The sequence below is a fragment of the Leucopleurus acutus genome (assembly GCF_964270905.1).
Source record: "Leucopleurus acutus genome assembly, chromosome: 5".
NCBI classification, from domain to species: Eukaryota; Metazoa; Chordata; class Mammalia; order Artiodactyla; family Delphinidae; genus Leucopleurus; species Leucopleurus acutus.
The window spans coordinates 64,081,866-64,105,621 of NC_139147.1; positions in this window are offsets into that span (position 1 = coordinate 64,081,866).

The window sequence follows — 23,756 nt, forward strand, 5'->3', positions numbered from 1 at the left end:
CCCCTCTCCACCCTTCTTGTCCCTCTACTCTCTTTCTCCCTCCCTTCCTATCTCTTTACTAGCCACTCACATTTTATCTTTTGTCTATTGCCTATTCAGCTTCTTTGCCAATTTTTCTATTGAGATTACTTTTTTTACCCTTACTGATTGGTAAGAGCTTTTTATATATTAAGGATATGAATGCTTTATTCATGATGCTATTGCAAATATTCTTTATTTTCATTTTTCTTTCAAATTTTCCACATGTTGTTCTTTTGTCATTAAAAAGTTTTGTGGGGTATACGATTTATAAATCTTTTCCTTTATTGCTTCTAATTCTTAAGATGTTTTAAAAATGGACTTTCTTACTCAAAGATTTTACACTTTATCTTGTATTTTTTCTGATTCTATTTAATTTTTACATTTCAGCCTTTCATCCATCTTTACTTTCAGTCTAATACAAGAAAGGAATCTAGCTTTTCTTTCTTCCTAATAGCTAGCCAGCTGTCTCACACAATTTACTGAATAATCTCTGTTTTTCAGGCTGATTTGAAAGGCTCTTTTTGTCATACATGACATTCTCTTTTACTTTTTAGTTTATCTTAGATTCTCTGTTCTACAGATTCATTATGTCAATTAAACCACATTGTGTTAAGTATTGAAGTTCTCTAATGGATCTAATAATTGATTAAAAATGCTTTATGTTTTTTTAATTTTTGACATCTGTCTTAAGGTATATGTGTGTGTTTGATTTAATCATGAGATAAATAATATATGCAACAGTGCCAAGACTATCTGTGAATCATTTCAGTTAAAAACTTTAAGAGGCTGACCTAATAATTTAATAGTTTATTTTCCTGCATTTACGATGTCTCGATATATACAGGTTATCCTACTCACTCCTCTTCGCCAGGATGGAACACTGAATGTATGCAGACACAGGCCGGGAAAATCAGGTATATACGCATTTACTTGCTATTCCCTTCTTTAACTCATCCATTGGTGGACTCATATCTTTTAAAAGTTACAGCAAGTAAGGCCTTCTTGTCTATTATACTTTTCTCCAGTTTGAAAGCAAGAATGGACCAAGGTTATTTCAGAACCCTGCCCCTCTAGTGATCTGTGCTTTGCATTTGATACTTTTTGTCTTCCTTTCTCAGGCTCCCTGAATGAAACAGCAAAAGGGATTTTCCTGTAAGGAGCATCTTTCTCTGAAGTGACAAGGAAGCAGCATCTCTCACAGCTGGCAATGCATGCCTGCATAATACCTGGATGCCAGAAGTGCTCCTGAAGAACAAACAGGCAACCTGTTTCCTCCTCAAGCACCAGCAAAAGCTGTCAAAACCACAGGTGCACCAGGAACCACCCCTCCATCAAGCTGTGTACCTTCCTCTTTTAGTCTAGCATTTGCCAGCTAAGGTTAACTCTGGCCTTGGCAACAGAGACAATATATCTCTTAGGATTAAAGTCATACAGATAGTGTTGGAATTTAGCAGTTTAATGCCTGCCTCTCACATTGCCACAGTGTCAAAGACCCTGGGCCAGGTAGTGCAGCATTTTTACTTTAAAAAAAAGTACGGATAGGGTCATATAAGCCAATTATGCAATTTCCACTCCTGCACCAGGTCTTTGAATACTTGCTTTGAACTCTACAGTCTTTGTATAACTGAAGATTGGTGGCTCTAGAGCTAAAAGATAGAATAAAATGAGTTGCACTTACTCCTATGTTAAAAACATACTGAGACTGATTAATTTTATGTATTCTCTTCACAGATGACTTGCAGGAACGTTAGTATATAACTTGGTCTTAATATTTATACTTTCAAAAATTCCTGACCTCAACTTTTCAATGAGCTGTCTCATGAAACTATTAAGTTGTCTATTTTAAAAAAGCATGCATGTTTTCATAGATGTAATATTATATCTGTAGTCCAAATTTTGTGACATTACTTACTATGCAAGAGATTACTCCATTGGGGAAAAAAAGCTGACCATAATTTGATTCAAGGTGTTAGAATGAAATGTAAGTATATAAAGTTAACTCTGCATGTTTTAGTACTCTATTAAATTTTGTTAAATTAATTAATTTTCACATAATTTGTCATGGGATAGAAAATAATGTATATGTTTAATGAAGTTATGGCTTTAATAATACCTTATGTGGAAGCCAAAAAATGAATAAATTGCTTGTTCAAGGATATTTCTTCTTTACTAGGAAGACAAAGCTCAACATAGTAGAGTTATATACTCTATTTATTTTGGTTAATCAAAATCTAAACTCCATTCTTTAACTAACTTCCCAACTTAACTTTGGCCTTGTTACTTTAGTAAAGATTTCTTTTTTAAATGAGGTTTATGCTAATATGCTAAAAAATGAAATCCTAATTTTCACTTAATGAAAATATATTTTCCCTACCAGGATATTTGAATATGTCTTCTTTACAAACCGACTTTAAAAAGATAATACTTTCATTCCTGTATCATTTGAACCAATATATGCTTCTTCATCATGCTTTGTCAATATACTGCCACCTTGTTTCTTAGTTAATTAAACAACCCTTTGAGGAGGTAGAATCCTTTAACATAATCTGTCTCTACTTCACGCTCACTATGTTAAACTACAATATGCTGAACTCACTGAAGGTTCAGGCCTTTATACACCCCATAACCCAAATACAATATGTGATATTCTATTCATAAAATACAAGGTACGGCATTAGGGACTTAGAAATCCACCAACAATCTTTCTCTCAAACACATATCTTAGTCTTACATTGCGCGGTTTTCTGCCATCAGAGGACCTTGAATCTATGGGTCGTGTTCTGTCTGTGAAACTGTGCTCTCAACCTAAGCAGATGAGCCAAAATCCAACAGAAAGATGCTGCCGTGGGAAGAAGGCAGATACTGCTACTCTGGCGGCAGAGTCCCGGGCCAGCCCTCTCACGAATCACAGCACATAGGCAGCCATCCCTAACCAGCCTGGCTCACAAAATGTTTCTGCTCAGCCAAAATCAGAAAGAAAAAAAAAAAAAATATGGAAGCTTCCAAGACTCTAAAGAGAATAGAATGCTATAATTATCACCTCTCGCCTGGTATCTTCCCTTTGCCAGACGTGTATATTATCTTGGACCTAAAAAATATATCGAATGCTCCTTTGGGGTTGCTTGACCTTCCGGCGGCTTCCAGTCAGAGGGGTACAGGAAGGCTGACCCTAAGGCAACCTTAGTTGAGTTGATGAGCTCTCTGGGCCTGACATCTAATTCATTAATTCGTTATGAGATTCCCAAGTCAACTCTGAAGACTCTTTTACCCTTGTCTAACAGGTGGTTACTTGAGCCAAATCTGGATTGCTAGGGTAATAATGTCAATGAAAAGCTAATACAGGGCTACCCATGAAATTTCCCATCCAGTCTAAAGCACATTATTTAAAAGTAAAGTGATCAGCATGGGATTGGGAAGAGGTGATGCCAAACGAGACCACTCTGTCAACCCTCAGCAGTCAGAGAACTTCAGTAGATGTGTATAATACGTCGAAGGCCCAAGACCCCATTCCTGAGAACTGGCTGGCACAGAAAGTAGAGGAAAGGGGACTCTATACAAACACAGACCTCCTGCAATGGGTCCCTCACGCTAGCTTCAGTTTTAGCCAGAATATAGAGGGTTACTGAAGCCACAAACTTATTTCACAGATTCCCACATACCTCGTGGAGTTTGTTGGGGACAATAAATTCAGCTGCTACATTACTGGGACATAGCAATTAGCGCTATGATAAGATAGGTAAGTGGACCCTAGAATGCAGTTTCTTTAAAAAACAAACAAACAAACAAACAAACAAAACCCTCCTTGTTTTGAAGAAAGGATTGCTGAGGGGGTAAATGGGTATTCACAATTTTTAAAGTTCTGAATCCAAGAACAGCTGTCTTGTTTCTTAGAACTCTGCTGATTAAGCAACATCACTCTCACATTTATTAGGTAAAAGGGAATCAAATCCCCTCTGGGGTGATAGTGTACAAACTTTTCCCTGTACTTCCAGTGGAATTGACTGATTATGATCTACTTTCAAATGATAAAGTGTTTTCATACATTAGATTCACTCCTCTAATGTTAACTGGATTCTGTCCATTTAACCTAGGGACTAAATGGTATTCTCACATCTTTGAGAAGGCTGCCTTTGAAACAAACACTCAAGGACAGGCTATTGAGTGCACAGCCCTAAGTCAGACACCATTAAGGTAGTTAATATTTATGAAGAGTTCTCACACTAACAATAAATCTGGCCACACTTGTTCAGATTCTGGCTATGATAAATCAATGTTACCCCCTCCAGTTTCCCTCAGAAACATCAAAACCAGCTTCACCCCAATGGAGCATATTTGTGAATAAAATTTCCAGGTTAAGGCATAGACATTCCCACAATCAAAAACTTCCATTTCTACCTAAGATGGAAGTGGAGAAACTCCCCATTTTAATCAGCTTAAAACTCAACAGCAGTAATGCTCTGGCCTCTTTGCCAAAAAAAAATTATCATTTTCCTAAAGACTGAAGGAATGGTCTCCATTTTATCTCCTTTCTGCTTCAGGTCCTCTTCCTAGGTCAATCTCACCTTTTTATCTATTTTTTTTCCATCTGAATAAATGTTTACGTTCCTTGTCTTTATTTGTATAGAGTGGGCACGTTCGTTCCATTAAAAAATAAGTTTTGTTTAGTTTTACTTGTTATGATATTTTTCATGGTTAGAGTGGAGGACGGTTCCTCTGTGGACCTAAGGCTACGGCAGCTGAAGTGGGCAGGAACAATCCTGCTCTATTCAGGGCTGTCAATATGATATAGTCCATTGATCTTCCAGGCTGAGTTAAGAAGAACACTAGGTCTGAAAGATTTCTGAGCAGAGCTAGCCCTAGGCAAAATTGAAAAATAGGAGAGAGGTTTGTTTGGGGCTCAGTAAGAAGAGACTTCTTATTCTGTTTTTCTTCCTAGCTCCCCTCTGCCTCCTTAGGGAACTATGGTCCTCGTGGTCTCTCTCTTAGATCAAAAACTCTTCTGAAGAAAGAACCAGTAAATTTCCTCACCTACAACAATCCTTATTCTCTTTACTCAAGTATGAAAAATAACAGCCCATTTTCTTTTCAGACCTAATTAAGACCCTCACTGAGAATCTTAAATTTGTTTTTTTGAGGAATCTTCATCCATCAGAGTCTCTCTCTCTCTCTCTCTCTCCATCTTCAATATCCCTTTCTCCACTTGCTTTGTCCACTTTTCACAGACACGTTCCCTTATCCCATCAAACCTACAAGCAACGAAAACAGATCAAACAACCAAACAACACATACAAACACAAGCACGGGGCCCCTGGCTTCCTCAACCCCAGTAAATGACCGCCTTCTCCCTTCAACCCCCTTATGCAAGCTCTAGAAACCATATTCCACAAACACTGCCTCCACCTTCTCATGTTGTTCATTCCTTACCACTTTCCCATCTGAAGTCTCCACTTCTTTTAAGAGGTGTGTTCTTGAAAGACTCCAAGAGGCCTCTAACAATCTAATCCAATTGCGAGATTAGACGTTGCCTCTAATCTCTCTTGAGCCTTAACTACTTGCTTTGTCTTTAGTGCTCTTATTCCACCCCACCCCCACCCCCGCCGAGACTCTCCTCCCCTGTCACTGTTCCACCAAACTGCATTTCTCTTTACTTCCTAAATGTGTCCCCTAAAGCATGTCATGTCTCCCATGCTTCATTGTATGTAATCTTTTCCTTAGTGATTTATTAATTCCCCTATTTAAATATTATCTCTTTGAATATGGCATGAAGTCTGTATCTCTAACCCAACTTACCTGCACACCTCTATACATGGTTTTTAGTGCCTATGGCAAAAAAATTACTTTGGGACACAATCCATTCATCAAACACCCCAAACTATATTACTCCTTCTCCTCTCTTCTCCTCTGACTGTCTCTTGCTATTCATTTTGCCCTCACTATTTCAGGCATCAGTTCTGAATTATACAGCTTTTGATCTCAGATGCTTCCTTTTCCCTATATTGTCACATTCTGTGTGCCACCACAGCCTTGGCAGTTGACCTGTAAAACAGGTTCCTTTCCCCACTAGTATCACTGTAATCGAGACACATTTTGTCCCTTACCATAAATACTTGGTCTTCTTACTTCTACACACTGCTGACAGATTAATCTTCTTAGAATACAGCTATCATCTTATTATCCTATGCTTAAAAACCATCATTAGCCACTCACTACTTTCAATTATATCTTAATTACTTTACCTGACACCTAAGACCCTACGTGACATAGAATTGAAGCAGCATGACGAAAATTCTAGCTAAATAAAACTACAGACTTCTTCAAAAAAAAAATGACCTAGAATTTTCTTAATCTCAATGGCTTTGCTATTATTATGGATACCTAAGAAACACTGCTTCCAAGTCCACTTAAGGAAGTGATTTCCATCATCCTGGGCCAAGCTAAGTACCAGCTTTGTTATAACAGTCTCTCTATACTTCAAAATTGGATGGGATCGCTCCTCTGAGCCACTGAAATATTTGTACGGTCCCTTATAACAGTTACTCTGAAATGAAGAAGTGAAGTGAAAGTGAAAAACTGTAACATGAGAAATTATCATAATTTTGTTTAAAAAATGCCCTAGCTTACTTAAAATATGACCTTTGTACATTTCATAGCATATGACAAATAAATGGATTTTCAAAAACATAATAGACACTCAGTATTTTGTTGAATCGTATTTAATTAATTTACCCCAGAAATAAATTTGCACAACTCGGTTGAACCAACATACCTTTCAGTGATATTTACATTGAAGCCTGCTTTCTAATTATGCAAAGGACTAGCAGTCCTTTATTAAATAAGTGGGTGTTATTAAGTGGGTTGGGAAGTTATACTCTGTTACTGCTGAGGTGTTTTTAGTGTGCAAAGGGGCTCCCTTAGGGTTGCTAAATTCACCCTAGCTTCTTCCTTCTCTTGGGCTTAAGGCAAGTACTATTTCTAGCTTAATAATTTTGGGGAAAAGCTCTCCCAAAGATGTTCATCTTGAACATGTCTGGCATGCAGCAGCCGTCACAAGTGTGTCACATGTGATACCAGCAGGATGCCAATATGTAGACTGTAACCTGTCGGTTCCAAGTGAAATATGTGACTGATTCAAGCTGAGTCCAATTTCATCGTCAGTAAGTCAGCAGTTAAATCCAGGAGAAATGAATAGAGGGCTTCAACTTCCTTCCATCTTCTATAATCCACTTTTAGTCCACTTTGTTTGTACTGACTTAAACTGTGGTGTGTGTATGTGTATGTGTATATGTGTGTATATGCGTGTGTGTGTGTGTGTGTGCGTGTGTGTGTGTGTGTGTGCGCAGGCTGAGAACAGGTTGGCTGGATACTATTTGAAATGAGATTAGAGAGCACTGTAATTATTTTACTCATGTAGAAATATGCAGAGAGTTTCTGACCCCTTGTAAACAATGCAGTTTGGGGGACTTCATAGAGGGGTCAGTTCTTCTTCGCTAATTAGTGCCTCATTAAGCTATCCTAATACTCAAACTCTTGTTAATGCAGAGGCTGCTTAAGAAATCAACAGAGAAATGCCCCTAATAATAGTATCTTAAAAAAACTTGCCCCTGGTTACACTCTCCTCTCATCACTTTTGTTTCAAAACACAGCCAGGACCACAGGGCATATAGTTTTCTTCCCATCTTGCCCTGTACAGAGCAGCTGCATGTTTAAATCTCAAATGTACCATGCACTGCATGCTGATTTAATGCAGATAAAGGAAGGGCTGCAATCCTGAATCTAAGTCCCTCTCAATATGCTAAGAGCACAAGAAGCAGAGAATGAGAAATGGGAAATTCTCTACGGGAAGATAAGCTTGTGCACCTCGAGTTCAAGCCATCGGCTGGGCTGCTGTGGTGGGTTTCAGTTCCGCATCCGTGTATGAGAAAAGCAGTGGTTTTTAGAATAAGCAACACTACATCACAATAGATTAAAATCAGCAACTGCCCTTTCCCTGTGGAAAGCAGGAGATAAAGAGTGCAGATGACTTTATTTTCACTTTTTTAAGCAGATGGGCTGTGACATTTTGTACCAACTCAGGCCAGGTCTCCTGGATAAGTGCTTTACGTTCATCTGACTAAAAGCCCAATGACAGAGATGAAGTGACCATACTTCAGGGAAATGTCTGCATGGGGGCAGAGTGGGGCCTAAGAGTAAAACCAAGGGTGAGGACAAGAAAAAGCAGGAAGGGACATGGCGGGTGGCTCTTGAGTCTGGCTGGGTGTTTGATCGTGAGACGCCTGATAATACAGTACCTAAGGTCTCATTAGTGTCCTCCATTTATGACAGGATGGAGGGCGGTAAACGTGTGGCTGGAGGGGATTTGAGCAGAGCCCCACTGACCCAAGTCATGGAATCCTCATGTTTCTGGCTAATATAAAAAGACTGCTCCTGTAGAAGGGAAGAGGCAGGAAGGAAATGACCGTTTGTGTGAGCAGATAATGATCATTTATCTACTCTGTGAGTCTGTGTGTTCTTTTGTCAAACACAGCACTCACTACCATTTTACATTTATTTAATTTAATTTCCACCACAACTCTAAAAGGTCAGCATCACGAGAAGCAGCTGAGACCACCCCCTCACCCCTATCATAAACAGTCACATTTTATGGGATCCAGGGAGAGGCGACGAATTGCCCGTATGGCTGCCAAGGAAAGGAAACGTGTGTGGTGATGCTGGCATCCCAGGGAGCCTGCTTCTAGGAGGTCAGAACCCAACAGCTACTTGTGTTTCCCCATTCCCAAGGCTGGAGGAAGCTGGAGAAACAAGTGCTATGTGAAATTTGTTTAAAATTATAATTACGGTACCAGGGTGGATCCTCTTTTCCTTAGTAAAACATAATCAGAGTAGCATGGCCCATGTCTATTATATATTAGGTCCAGGGCAATATTACAAATAGAGACTTAGTCATCAAAATAATACCATCATAGGGCTTCCCTGGTGGCGCAGTGGTTGAGAGTCCGCCTGCCGATGCAGGGGACACGGGTTCATGCCCTGGTCCGGGAAGATCCCACATGCCGCAGAGCGGCTGGGCCCGTGAGCCATGGCCGCTGAGCCTGTGCATCCGGAGCCTGTGCTCCGCAACGGGAGAGGCCACAGCAGTGAGAGGCCCGCGTACCGCAAAAAAAATAAATAAATAAAATAATAATACCATCATATCCTCCTAGAAGGCCAGGTCTCCATTTAGAATCCTCAGCTACTTGAAGTTCTTTGTTGGAGGCAGGTGGAGCTGGAAAAGCCACCCTGACTACTGGTCCTTGTTCATGGATTTCTCTGCTTTTCATCCTGTCCTGGCTTCAGCTCTAGAGTGCATTTGGGAGGGTCCCTTATCCCCACGTTCACGCTCTTTGACAGCCCCAGAAAAGACGCCAGTGCAGACCTAGGAAATGGGTCTGGGATTCTCTGAGCAGGGAGTTCTGGGATGCCAGGTGCATATAGGGTCACAGAAGGTACTCTTCACCCTCTAAGGAGGGATGTGGCCATGGAAGGACCAGGCAGAGGAGTGTGGGACTCAGCACAGGGCTCACCCTCCCTGGGTCTAGGAAAGAATTCATAAGACTGTTAATCTACCTCAGGCAACCAGGTTGGGCCTACAATCAGAAAACTGCTCAGCTAAGAAATTCCTGAACTTCTATAAACATGAAACAGCAGAATTTTACATTTATGTCCTAGGTTGAGAAGACAGAGTGTCACATATCATGGATCCTATTCTTCTTAGCCACAGACAGTAACTTAATCAACAGAGAAGACATTTAGTCATGGATAGAAAAAAAAAAAGTTTCCAAATCATATCTGCTGTTCACCAGTTACTTGTATGATTTTAGGTAAACAACTAAATTTGTCCGAGTTCCAGTTTCTATAGCTATAAAAATTAGGGCTAACACTACTTATTTCTAAGTCTGTTGGGAGGATTAGATAAGCTATGCTGTACAAACACAGCTACCTCTGTGTTTGAATACATAGTAGATGCTTAATAAGTATTAATTTCCCTTTCCATCTTCCTCACTCTATTTTCTTAAGTTACATTTCCTAGAAAGCCCTTTTAATTAAGTGATAAATATTTTTCATTCTAAGATTCTTGAGGGTTGACAGTACACATTTTGTATCTATGTAATTACTTTTTCCATTAAGGAAAAACTATTTTCCGTGTTTATTGCCATATACTTACTCTTGTCTCCTTTTGTTTACCCTTCCCTTACTAAAATATATAGAAATGTAAATGCAAGATCAAAGTACGCACTGATCCAAATTTTTGCAAATTAAAAATTATTCATTGTACATGTGAGACTGTAACATCCCAGAACTGTTTCCTATACATTTTCCCCTTTTCCATTTCTCCCTCTCCTCTCTCACCATGTTTTTGTCATTTCCAACTACAAAAAGAGAACAAATTCATTTAATGCTGGGAAAGAGAAAATGGGAAGTGGTATGACCATGGCGGGAGGCCACACACAGAGCTAGAGCGGGACACATGAAGCAAATCGGTGTCAGAAGGGGCGGCCCTGCCCCTGCCCCACGTGACATCATCACCACCTTTGAGATGTGGTGCCTTATCTTACTCTTGCGTTAGAATATGTATTTCGAGTGATCAGTCTCACCACTCAATATGAAGAGACAAAACGCTACGGCTTCTATTTGATCCTTTAAAGTGTAAATCGACAATTCTTTAGGTCCCTGCAAAGCGGAAAATTATTGAAAATATAGAACCCTGGCCTCCTTAGACCTTTTAACTTTGCTCCCATACAAATCGATGCTTTATATTCATCTGGGAACCCGAACCAGTTTTTATGGGGTATGCATTGTGCAGTTTCAGGCTGTTAAGCTTTAGTTCGGCTTGAGTGATGCCACTCACACATAAAGACATGAAACAAGGCAGTGGAGAGATACAGATACATCTTCTGAACTGAAATGCCCACAGAATCCAGCAACTGCCACTCCTTACACCTCTCCCAGAGGAAATGGCAATGGACACATACATGCCACACAAGAGGTAAGGGAAGCAAAAAGAAACCATGTTCACAAGTTCACTTGGGGATAAGCAAGAGATAATCACATACAGGAAACAAATTGAAGGTTGAGCAAGACGCAGAAATCAAAATGGACAAAAAACAGGCATTGCTAGACCTCAGAATATAAGAGGAAAAGGCCTAGGGAGAAACCTCAGTTGTACAAAGCATAACAGGGTCATAGAAACAGTCATCTTTCAGGAGAAGGGGTGATGGCCTGTGATTACCCTAAGGATGAGGTAATTAAAAACACAGAAAAAAATGAGAGGAGATAAGGAATTTCTCACTCAGTGGTGACTGGAGAGGCAGGATTTGTCTCTTGCCACTCCAGAGGGATGGAATTCTAACTCCCATGGGCACAAAGTGGGGATGAAGGAAAAGTAGAGAGACCAAATTAAAGACAGAGAGAGAATGCAGCCGCTGATGAAGACAATATTCTTTTCCTTTCTCTCACACGCAGATACACACAGACACATAGATACACACACATTACAGCAACATTCATGGACTAGCTGGTGAAAGTTGCAGTCAGCAAGGGTATTTCTGCCTGAATGGCTTGTAGGGTGTGATTACTGAATTAAATCTAATGCGAGAGAGAAAAGAGGTAGATGATAGGACAGAGTGAATTATAGTGTGGGTCTCTGAAAATTATAGGAGGTGTGCACCTTGGCAGTATTAGAAAATAGAAATCTGTGGTCCTTTCTCCTTCCATTTTTAGTGATACATGGGTATTACTGGTGGACGTTCCCCACTAAACCATACAGAATTCCAGGAAGAATGTTTCTGAAGTGATTTCTCAGAATCCACATTTGGCGTGTGCTTATTGCCCTTCATATTAGCTGAAGCACAGAGCCGGAAAGGGTTTGGATTGGTTGAAAAGAAATCAGATTATGACCAGAGACTATTTAAAAACCTAGGAAAGGCAGTTCTCAGCATTGGTCTTGAATTTCTTCATGGCTTGAGCTTGGCGTGGGCTTAGCGTGCAATGTGGTAGGGTGCTGACAAGCTTTTGCAAGCCGGGGTATTTTCTAATCTACCTGCAAAAGTAGATTAGGCAGGTTCTGGGATTGAGAAGAAATGAGGAGATTAGGGATTAGATTCTCTTTTCTCTTTTCTTTCCTTTCCTTTTTCACCCATTCATTCTGACTGGCATTTAAAACACTTACCCTAATTTATTTCTATCCTTGTAGATCAAGTTGATGTCATTTAGTCTGATTTAGCCTACTTAGCTCAATAAATTAATTGGTTAATAGAACATCTGTATGCATCAGGTGACAGGAATGCTCACAGGCATGTAATCAGACCACAGCATGCATACACACACACACTCACACGTAACACGCTTGTTAAGGACGACTGTGTGGGGTTGTATGAAAATTGTTCAGCTCACCCCCTAAGAGACTGCAAAGGTAAGGTTTTCCTGTTTCAGCTCTGCACTGCAGCTCTGCCCTTCACATTCAAAGTTCTGCTTGGTAGAGTTCACAGGCCATAGCGGTTCAGGAATTAATTTCCATAATTATCTTTTTGACTTCCTCATTATAAAAGGCATCATCCCTGGATGGCAAGAAGCCAACCTGCTGACCCCAACAGGACAGTGCTCTGCACAGACACCCACATCAGCATACGATTCTTTTGTCTCCTTCCATATCCCAGGAGCCAACTGCAGGGATGCTGCCTTTCCTGTAAAATGGGATTAACAGTGAAATAGTAATGTGAAATCCTAACCCTATGTCACAGAGGCATCATGGTTCCATGAGTAGGGTATGGACTTGTTTGTGAGAGAACCTTGAATTTAAATCCCAGCTCCAAACTTACTAGCCCTGTCGCCATGTGAAAGTTCAGGGGACTAGACTGAACCTCAGTTTATTCCTCTACTAGTAGAGGGTGACCATGTTGACCAGCTAGGATTGCTGTAAGGTTTAGAGATCATGACGTTTCTCCATAAATGGTGTATTTGTTAAAAAACTAAGGGCTATATGTCGGGAAGGTTAATTTAGTTGAGATATTTTGAAAGAAAGCCTTCTAGAAACGTGGAAACTATAGAGTTAAGTGATGCATGATGATGTGAAGGGCATTTTTGTTTTGCCCTTTATTTTTGAGTCTTGTGAAGAAGGGTAGTTATAAGCACTTATTACAACCACGTTTATGTAATACTTTATAGTGGATGAAATTCTTTTCAATATATTTTACTAAATTATAGTTTACACAGAGAGTTTCATTTAATCATGTGGTTTTATAAGAAATATATTCAGTCTTTGTCCCTGGTGGTGGTTCCTGGCACAGAGCTCCTAAAACCCTTGGGATTTTCTGAGTGATAGGAGTGTTGTCTTTTGTAATTCATAATGAGCCTCTTTTGATCATACTTGAGTTTATTCTAATGAGGTGACTTAGGGTAGGACACCTAGATAGCCTCAGATAATCACCGAAAAACCAAGTGATTAGAGGATTGGAACTTTCAGGCCCTTCCATTGACCTCTGGGAAGTGGTGTAGGTGGTATGTGGAGTTACATTTCTTGCATGAGGAGAGCTAATGGCTTATGAATTGGCAAATGCAGCCATGTGTCAGGAGGGTGGCGAACCCCAATTCCATGGAGACATAAGATCTTACACCTGGGACCCTCCTGGATCTCACCCTATGTACCTCTTCATCTGACTGTTCATTGTATCCTTTATAATAAACAGCTAAGCGTAAGAAAAAATGACTTCCTGAATTCTGTGAGCTGTTAGCAAAGTACTGAGCCCTAGGAGGTGGTCATGGGAAGTCCAGATTACAGCCAGTCAGTCAGAAGTATGAGAGGCCCAGGACTTGTGACTGAAGTGGGGGGCAGTCTTATGAGACTAAACCCTTTAACTTGTGAGATCTAATTCCAGGTATTGAATAAACAGTGCTTGAAATGGAATTGGATTTTTGGACACTGGGTTAGTGTCTGGAGAATCAGAGCATTGGTTGTTGGTATTGAAAAACACCCGCATGACAACAAATTTGTGAGGTAGCTGATAGCTGTTATCTCCATTTATCCCATGAGTAAACTAAGGCTGATCGTGGATAATACATGGACCGAGGTCACATTTTAGATTTGAGACTGCAATCCTCTTCATTGGACACCTGATGCTAAATATGTTAGACAACACCACACCAACTCTTTGGTGGATAGCTCCACTTTAGTAAGCTTTCATGAAAATAATAGACCCTCGCCAGTCTAATGGGATCATTATTTATGGGAACAAAGGAATGGTGAGTGGTCAAAGTGGAGATGATTGGGACAGACTTTGTAGAGAAGGGAAACACCTGAACTATTAATACAAGGAGAAAAAATAAATGTCATGTGAAGAAAACAGTGAACACAATTGCTTAAGCAACCAGGTCCAAACCAGTAGGCATTAGCGGTAACCTTAGTGGAAGGAAGGGCAGGGCACTGGGTCTCTGTGACTGTGCTCAGGCTTTTGGACTTGGTAAGTTAGGCAAATTCAAGTCCCTGCAGGGTCATTCACTTTTCTTTCATTTATTTATTCATACATTAATTCTTAGGTGAACTAGTCATTATTGTGTACCAGACACACTGCTGGATGTTGTGTCTACAAAGAAAAGTAACAGACCGTCCAGACCACAGGAGTTTCAGGTGTAGTGAAGTGACAAACATGTACAGGATATTATTTGACTGGTACCAAAGATGCAGGGGTGAGCAACATGGAGTGATCTGTGAAGGCTTCAGAGAGGAGTGAGCATTTGATCCAGGTCACAAAAGACGACTGGAAGTCCTCTGGGGGCTAGTGTGTAGGAGAGTAGGTAACCAACTGGGAATGGACAGAACCTGGTGGAACAAAGGCCGCTTAGACCCATTATTGTAATTCAAAAGTAAAGCGATTAGAGCCTAGGGTAGAGTTATGGCCGTGGAAATGAATTGTAAAGGGGAAGATCAGTACATTTAGTAACTGATTAGATTTGGAGGTCAAAGAAAAGGGAGTCATTGCATAAAATTACGATGATGAGACTGGGGCATTGAGAAGATCACAGTGAATCATCAATAATTAGGAGACGGGGAAGGACTGTTGTGCTGCTTCTCAGTGGATGGTCCTTCTCTCCACCTGGAAAAGGGCTCCTAGACCTTAAAAGCCACAGCATAATTCTGGCCTTAATCTATCCCTCCTGAATACAATTAATGGGCAAGGGGACAAGAGGAGACTGAAAGAGAACAGGAGCTGGTGCCTGTCGGGCACTCAATCCATGTGTGCCCAGTGGAATTTGGCCTGAGAGGAGTGAGAGGCAACGTCATCAAGAATGACAAGTCTGGGGGAATTCTGAGAGCAGCACCGCAGTGTGGCCAAACGCAAAGACTGTGGACTTGCTAGACCATCTTGGGTGGAGTCTGAGCTCCAACCCCCCAGCAAGTGAGAAATTTAGGACAAGTGACTTTACTTCGTTCTGTCTCAATGTCTTTGTAAACTGGAAAGCACAGTGCTCTTTACCATATGGGATACTGTGAGAATTGTGAGTTAGTGAAATACTTCAGTGACTTGACTATACGTTTAAAGTGATTAGAAGAGCATTTGGTACATAGGAAGTGTTCAAAATGTTCTGCTGTTATCATCACTTACTGAGGAGCACATTGTTAAGGTCAAGGTAGGGACCAAGAAAAAATGCACGCTGAATACAAGCAATGGATGTCATTTTATAGAAAGTCATTTCATTCAGGTGGTAAAACAGACGCCTATTTCTTGGGGTCAAGAAGGAAGGAGACAGTAAACTAAGTCAAACATCAAGGAGAACACTCACAAATCGAGCCTCGAAGCACAGGACAGGATTCACAAGAACGGGGTTGCGGGGGACGAGAGGGATGGCTGGGAATGTTTACACTGGCTCAAAGTATTTAAAGAAAAGTAGCAAAGCTCTCTGAAAAAAGACATCACCAGAGAAAGTACTAATGCTACTGCTGTTGCTACTATTACTACTATTACTAATAATTATGATTATTTCAAGCAAGAACCATAGTACCTCTTAAGGGAAAATAAATGTAAAGGAGACAGTCATCACTGAAGTGGGCAAAGGATGCATCTTTTCTGATATCACATGTGAGTGTGAAGAAGACATCCTGTACATAGCAAAAATATAAGCATATAAGAGCATCAATAAATTCTTCCATTTAAATGAATAAACCAATAGTAATAGGAAACTGAGCTTATGAGTTACCAGTTAAAAAATACAAATAAGATCAAATCTATAAAAAATGGACAAGAGCATTCACGTGAAAAATTAATAATGCCACGAAGCTAGAAGCAAACATACTCTTTGCAGTACAGATGATAATGGGAAAAGCCACATATGTGACATGCATTTATGTCCTTGAGTCTGAGAGTAGCCACAGCAAACCTTATCCTGGGGTCTGCAGTCCTTTGCCGGGTACTGTCTAAAATGCTCTCTAGTATTTCCCCTCTTTTCTGCTGACAAAATCTAAACGATCTGAAAGCATCTCCAATGAGTACAAGAGGAAGGAACACAACTGTTAGCAAATGTGCATTTGAGTGCCACACTCCCAAGGTTTTCCAAGTAATAAAAACCAATTAGATAACACTCAGCAGCTACAGTGAGAGAGAACAGTTCAATCTTAACAGTACTAATAGGGTTTTTAATAATAGATAGGTTTTTCTCTGCAGAGCTGGAGGTGGAAGTAGCAGAAGTTATCAATTGCACAGCATTCTGCTGAACAATACTCAATGCAAAAATGTGACATTAATGCAGTTGGTCTGTCAGTTAAAGTTGGTCAGTGAGAGCCAGGGCAGGACTTCCAGAATGACCATAGGGAACCCTGCATAGGTAAGAACTGCAAGAAAAAAGAAATCAAGACTTTTTCTTAAATACTATGGGCAAGGTTATAAGCTACCTCAGGAGGAAACCAGGGAGGTCTAAGTCTGAAGAAATTCAATGTACAAGTTAAGGTGAAATTCTCTGGATCAAGGAACACTGGAGACCTTCAGGCTATTAAGATGTAGACTTTGATTCTAAGTAGAACGACTTTTATCTGTAGGTGGAATAATACTGTACAAATCTTTCATACCTGATGGTAACCAAGTACCTACAAGGTTTGTTTTGTTTGATTTATTAATTTTTTACCACATTCACTATTCAGTAAAATTATTTGCCTAGTATCTCTTTGCTTGAAACACAAAGTAGGTGGAAAGTATTTGTCTCGTTGTCATAGAAACCATCATTAAAATAATTCACCAACTCTACTTAATTCATCATTCCCTCCTCCCTTCAAACCGTCAAAAGGGGGCTCTAAAAAGAGAAGGAAATAGTGTCTTAGAGGAGGCAACAAGTGAGGGAGAAGGCTCGGAACCAGTTCCTCTGTGGGCTTCCTAAATGCAAACTGGCAAGAGCTCCAGCCCCTTCCAGCCCTACACTTTCCTTTCTTTTCTTCCACACCATTCTTTTACGTCTAATCATTGAGGTTTATGAAAGGAATTTGCTCAGGGTGTGTGGTTATAGTGCAAATTTTGTATGATCAGATCAAGCTTGTGAATAATACATTTGTCTGTTAATAAATTCTCCAGGGCATGTCCTCCTGGCTGAGTCTCTGTAATGAAGCATTTGACTGTAATTCAGTTAAGAATGCGGGAGATGTAAATATATGTGGGTGGAGAGAGTATAGAAAAGACTACAAACCACAGTGAAACCATTTCCTCCTCAGGATTCAGTGTTGCATTCTAATGCTACTTCCAGAAAGCAGCTGCTGGTTGGCATGAGGATGCATCCTAATGGCATTTCAGAGATTTCAGAGCAAAGGGGAAAACAGATTGACTCTGACCAAAAATACTGGATAAGGAAACATAATCACGTGGAAAAGAGATGGACTGCAGTCAAGAGATCACTTCTTCTAGTTCTGCCCTGGCAACTGCAGGACCCCGGACAACACATTTCTCCCCTCTGAGCTGGCCCATCTGCAAAGGGAAGCATTAAGATCAGTTAACCTCGAGTGAGGAAACAAGATGGCGGAGTAGAAGGACGTGCTCTCACTCTCTCTTGCGAGAACACCAGAATCACAACTACCTGCTGGGCAATCATCGACAGGAAGACACCGGAACTCACCAAAAAAGATACCCCACATCCAAAGAAAAAGGAGAAGTCACAATGAGATGGTAGGAGGGGCACAATCGCAATAAAATCGAATCCCATAACTGCTGGGTGGGTGACTCACAGACTGGAGAACACTTAGACCTCAGAAGTCCACCCACGGGAGTGAAGGTTCTGAGCCTCACGTCAGGTTCCCAACGTGGGGGTCAGGGAACGGGAGGAGGAATTCCTAGAGAATCAGACTCTGAAGGCTGGTGGGATTTGATTGCAGGACTTCGACAGGAATGGGGGAAACAGAGACTCCACTCTTGGAGGGCACACACAAAGTACTGTGAGCATCGGGACCAGGGGAAGGAGCAGTGACCCCAGGGAAGGCTGAACCAGACCTACCTGCTAGTTTTGGAGGGTCTCCTACAGGGGCGGGCGGTGGCTGTGGCTCACTATGAGGACAAGGACACTGGCAGCAGAAGTTCTGGGAAGTACTCCTTGGCGTGAGCACTCCCAGAGTCTGCCACTAGCCCCACCAAAGAGCCCAGGTAGGCTCCAGTGTAGGGTTGCCTCAGGCCAAAAAACCAACAGGGAGGAAACCCAGCCCCACCGATCAGCAGTCAAGCAGATTAAAGTTTTACTGAGCTCTGCCCACCAGAGCAACAGTCAGCTCTACCCACCACCAGTCCCTCCCATCAGGGAACTTGAACAAGCCTCTTAGAAAGCCTCATCCATCAGAGGGCAGAGAGCAGAAGCAAGAAGAACTACAATCCTGCAGCCTGTGGAACAAAAACCACACTCACAGAAACACAGACAAGATGAAAAGGCAGAGGGCTATGTACCAGATGAAGGAACAAGATAAAACCCCAGAAAAACAACTAAAGGAAGTGGAGGTAGGCAACCTTCCAGAATAGGAATTCAGAATAATGATAGTGAAGATGATCCAGGACCTCGGAAGAGGAATGGAGGCAAAGATCGAGAAGCTGCAAGAAATGTATAACAAAGGCCAAGAAGAATTAAAGAACAAACAAACATAGATGAACAATACAATAACTGAAATGAAAACTACACTAGAAGGAATCAATAGCAGAAAAACTGAGGCAGAAGAACGGATAAGTGATCTGGAAGACAGAATGGTGGAATTCACCGCTGTGGAACAGAATAAAGAAAAAAGAATGAAAAGAAATGAAGACAGACTAAGAGACTTCTGGGACAACATTAAACACAACAACATTCGCATTATAGGGGTCCCAAAAGGAGAAGAGAGAGAGAAAGGACCCGAGAAAATATTTGAAGAGATTACAGTCAGAAACTTCCCTAACATGGGAAAGGAAATAGCCACCCAAGTCCAAGAAGTACAGCAAGTCCCATACAAGATAAATCCAAGGAGAAACACGCTGAGACACATAGTAATCGAACTGGCAAAAATTAAAGACAAAGAAAAATTATTGAAAGCAGCTAGGGAAAAATGACAAATAACATACAAAGGAACTCCCATAAGGTTAACAGCGGATTTCTCAGCAGAAACTCTACAAGCCAGAAGGGAGTGGCATGATATACTTAAAGTGATGAAAGGGAAGAACCTACAACCAAGATTACTCTACACTGCAAGGATCTCATTCAGATTCGATGGAGAAATCAAAAGCTTAACAGACAAGCAAAAGCTAAGAGAATTCAGCACCACCAAAGCAGCTCTACAACAAATGCAAAAGGAACTTCTCTAAGTGGGAAACACAAGAGAAGAAAAGGACCTACAAAAACAAACCCAAAACAATTAAGAAAATGGTCATAGGAACATACATATCGATAATTATCTTAAACGTGAATGGATTAAATGCTCCAACCAAAAGACACAGTCTTGCTGAATGGATACAAAAACAAGACCCATCTATATGCTGTCTACAAGAGACCCACTTCAGACCTAGGGACACATACAGACTGAAAGTGAAGGGATGGAAAAAGATATTCTATGCAAATGGAAATCAAAAGAAAGCTGGAGTAGCAATACTCATATCAGATAAAATAGACTTTAACATAAAGAATGTTACAAGAGACAAGGAAGGACACTACATAATGATCAAGGCATCAATCCAAGAAGAAGATATAACAATTATAAAGATATATGCACCCAACATACGAGCACCTCAATACATAAGGCAATTGCTAATAGCTATAAAAGAGGAAATCAACAGTAACACAACAATAGTGGGGGACTTTAACACCTCACTTACACCAATGGACAGATCATCCAAAATGAAAATAAATAAGGAAACAGAAGCTTTAAATGACACAATAGACCAGATAGATTTAATTGATATTTATAGGACATTCTATCCAGAAACAGCAGATTACACTTTCTTCTCAAGTGTGCACAGAACATTCTCCAGGATAGATCACATCTTGGGTCACAAATCAAGCCTCAGTAAATTTAAGAAGACTGAAATCATATCAAGGATCTTTTCTGACCACAATGCTATGAGATTAGAAATGAACCACAGGGAAAAAAACATAAAAAACACAAACACATGGAGGCTAAACAATACGTTACTAAATAACCAAGAGATCACTGAGGAAATCAAAAAATACCTTGAGACAAGTGACAGTGAAAATAGACAATCCAAAACCTATGGGATGCAGCAAAAGCAGTTCTAAGAGGGAAGTTTATAGCTATAGAAGCCTACCTCAGGAAACAAGAAAAATCTCAAATAAAAAATCTAACCTTACACCTAAAGGAACTAGAGAAAGAAGAAAAAATGAAACCCAAAGTTAGCAGAAGGAAAGAAATCATAAAGATCAGAGTAAAAATAAATGAAATAGAAACAAAGAAAACAATAGCAAGGATCAATAAAAGTAAAAGACGGTTCTTTGAGAAGATAAACAAAATTGATAAACCATTAGCCAGACTCATTACGAAAAAGAGGTAGAGGTCTCAAATCAATAAAATTAGAAATGAAAAAGGAGAAGTTACAATAGACACCGCAGAAATACAAAGCATCCTAAGAGACTACTACAAGCATCTCTATGCCAATAAAATGGACAACCTGGAAGAAATGGACAAATTCTTAGAAAGGTATAACCTTCCAAGACTGAACCAGGAAGAAATAGAAAATATGAACAGACCAATCACAAGTAATGAAATTGAAACTGTGATTAGAAATCTTCCAACAAACAAAAGTCCAGGACCAGATGGCTTCACAGGTGAATTCTATTAAACATTTAGAGAAGAGCTAACACCCGTCCTTCTCAAACTCTTCCAAAAAATTGCAGAGGAAGGAAAACTCCAAAACTCATTCTATGAGGCCACCATCACCCTGATCACAAAAGCAGACAAAGAAAGAAAATTACAGATGAATATCACTGATGAATATAGATGCAAAAATCCTCAACAAAATACTAGCAAACAGAATCCAACAGCACATTAAAAGGATCATACACCATAATCAAGTGGGATTTATCCCAGGGATACAAGGATTCTTCAATATACGTAAATCAATCAATGTGATAAACCATATTCACAAATTGAAGAATAAAAACCATATGATCATCTCAATAGATGCAGAAAAAGCTTTTGACAAAATTCAACACTCATTTATGATTAAAAACTCTCCAGAAATTGGGCATAGAGGGAACTTTCCTCAACATAATAAAGGCCATATACAACAAACCCACAGCAAACATCATTCTCAATGGTGAAAAACTGAAAGCATTTCCTCTAAGATCAGGAACAAGACAAGGGTGTCCACTCTCACCACTATTATTCAACATAGTTTTGGAAGTCTTAGCCACAGCAATCAGAGAAGAAGAAGAAATAAAAGGAATACAAATTCGAAAAGAAGAAGTAAAACTGTCACTGTTTGCAGATGACATGATACTATACGTAGAGAATCCTAAAGATGCTACCGGAAAACTACTAGAGCTAATCAATGAATTTGGTAAAGTAGCAGGATACAAAATTAATGCCCGGAAATCTCTTGCATTCCTATACACTAATGATGAAAAATCTGAAAGAGAAATTAAGGAAACACTCCCATTTACCACTGCAACAAAAAGAATAAAATACCTAGGAATAAACCCACCTAGGGGGACAAAAGACCTGTATGCAGAAAACTATAAGACACTGATGAAAGAAATTAAAGATGATACCAACAGTTGGAGAGATAGACCATGTTCTTGGATTGGAAGAATCAACATTGTGAAAATGAGTCTACTACCCAAAGCAATCTACAGATTCAGTGCAATCGCTATTAAACTACCACTGGCATTTTTTACAGAACTAGAACAAAAAATTTCACAATTTGTATGGAAACACAAAAGACCCCGAATAGCCAAAGCAATCTTGAGAATGAAAAAACGGAGCTGGAGGAATCAGACTCCCTGACTTCAGACTATACTACAAAGCTACAGTAATCAAGACAATATGGTACTGGCACAAAAACAGAAACACAGATCAATGGTACAAGATAGAAAGCCCAGAGATAAACCCATGCACCTATGGTTAACTAATCTATGACAAAGGAGGCAAGGATATGCAATGGAGGAAAGACAGTCTCTTCAATATGTGGTACTGGGAAAGTCCTCAGAGACTTAAACCCCAAGTTAGTTACCATATGGCCCAGCAATCCTACACCTCCAGGTATATCTAAGAGAATTAAAAACATATTGTTCACACAAAAACTTGTACACAAATGTTCATAGCAGCGTTATTCATAGAAGCAAAAAGTGGGAACAACCCAAATATACATCAACTGATATACGGATAAATAAACTAGGTTACATTCATACAATAGAATATTACTTGGCAATAAAAAGGAATGAAGTATTGAAATAAAAAAAGATCAGTTACCCTCAAGGTTCCTCAATACAGAGCCCTCAGAACAGAAACTGTGAGTGAATGAGTGAATGAGTAAGTGTGTGTGTGTGTTTGTGTGTGTGTGTGTGTGTGTGTGTGTGTGTAAATTTTCAAACAGTAAAAGAGACAAAGTAACGCTGGTATATTTTGAAATTTTGCAAAAAAGTTCAGCAATGTTTTATTAACTAATGCTTTAGGACTAATACGTTTCCCTATAACTACAACGATCTATAATTTTAAGAATTTCTTCTGAATATGATCATCACACAGTAAATAAGATACATTTCTTATTGACTATCAGTTCCTTAAAGCCAGTCCTCGTGCCGGCATTTACAACACCCAGCCCATCCTTCGGAACATACTAGGTGTTGAGGAAAATATTTTGAGTATATGAATAAAGATATGATCAAATAGGAAGATATGCTTATGAGCAATTTAGACATCTTTATTCATGAGGTGGGAAAATGTGACTGCTTGCAATGCCAATCAAACTTACACGAAGTTGACACTGGACGAGGAGCTACTGTCTTGGGTGGGCACCAATGTTTCTAAGGCTTAAAATGTGCCCTCTCTTCTCCAAACATAGGCTCATGCAAAGACCAGTGTTTCAGGTCCCTGAATCTTCTTCCCTCTCAGGGACAACCAACACATTTTTTGCTCTGTCGATATCATGGTCATGGGAGCTGGGGGAAAACTGTTTCTATGGTTAATCTTGCAACCATTGACTCAGCCTCTAACATGTAAAGCTCTTTGTTAGGATAAGTAGAGAGTGCCAAGATACAGTAACATA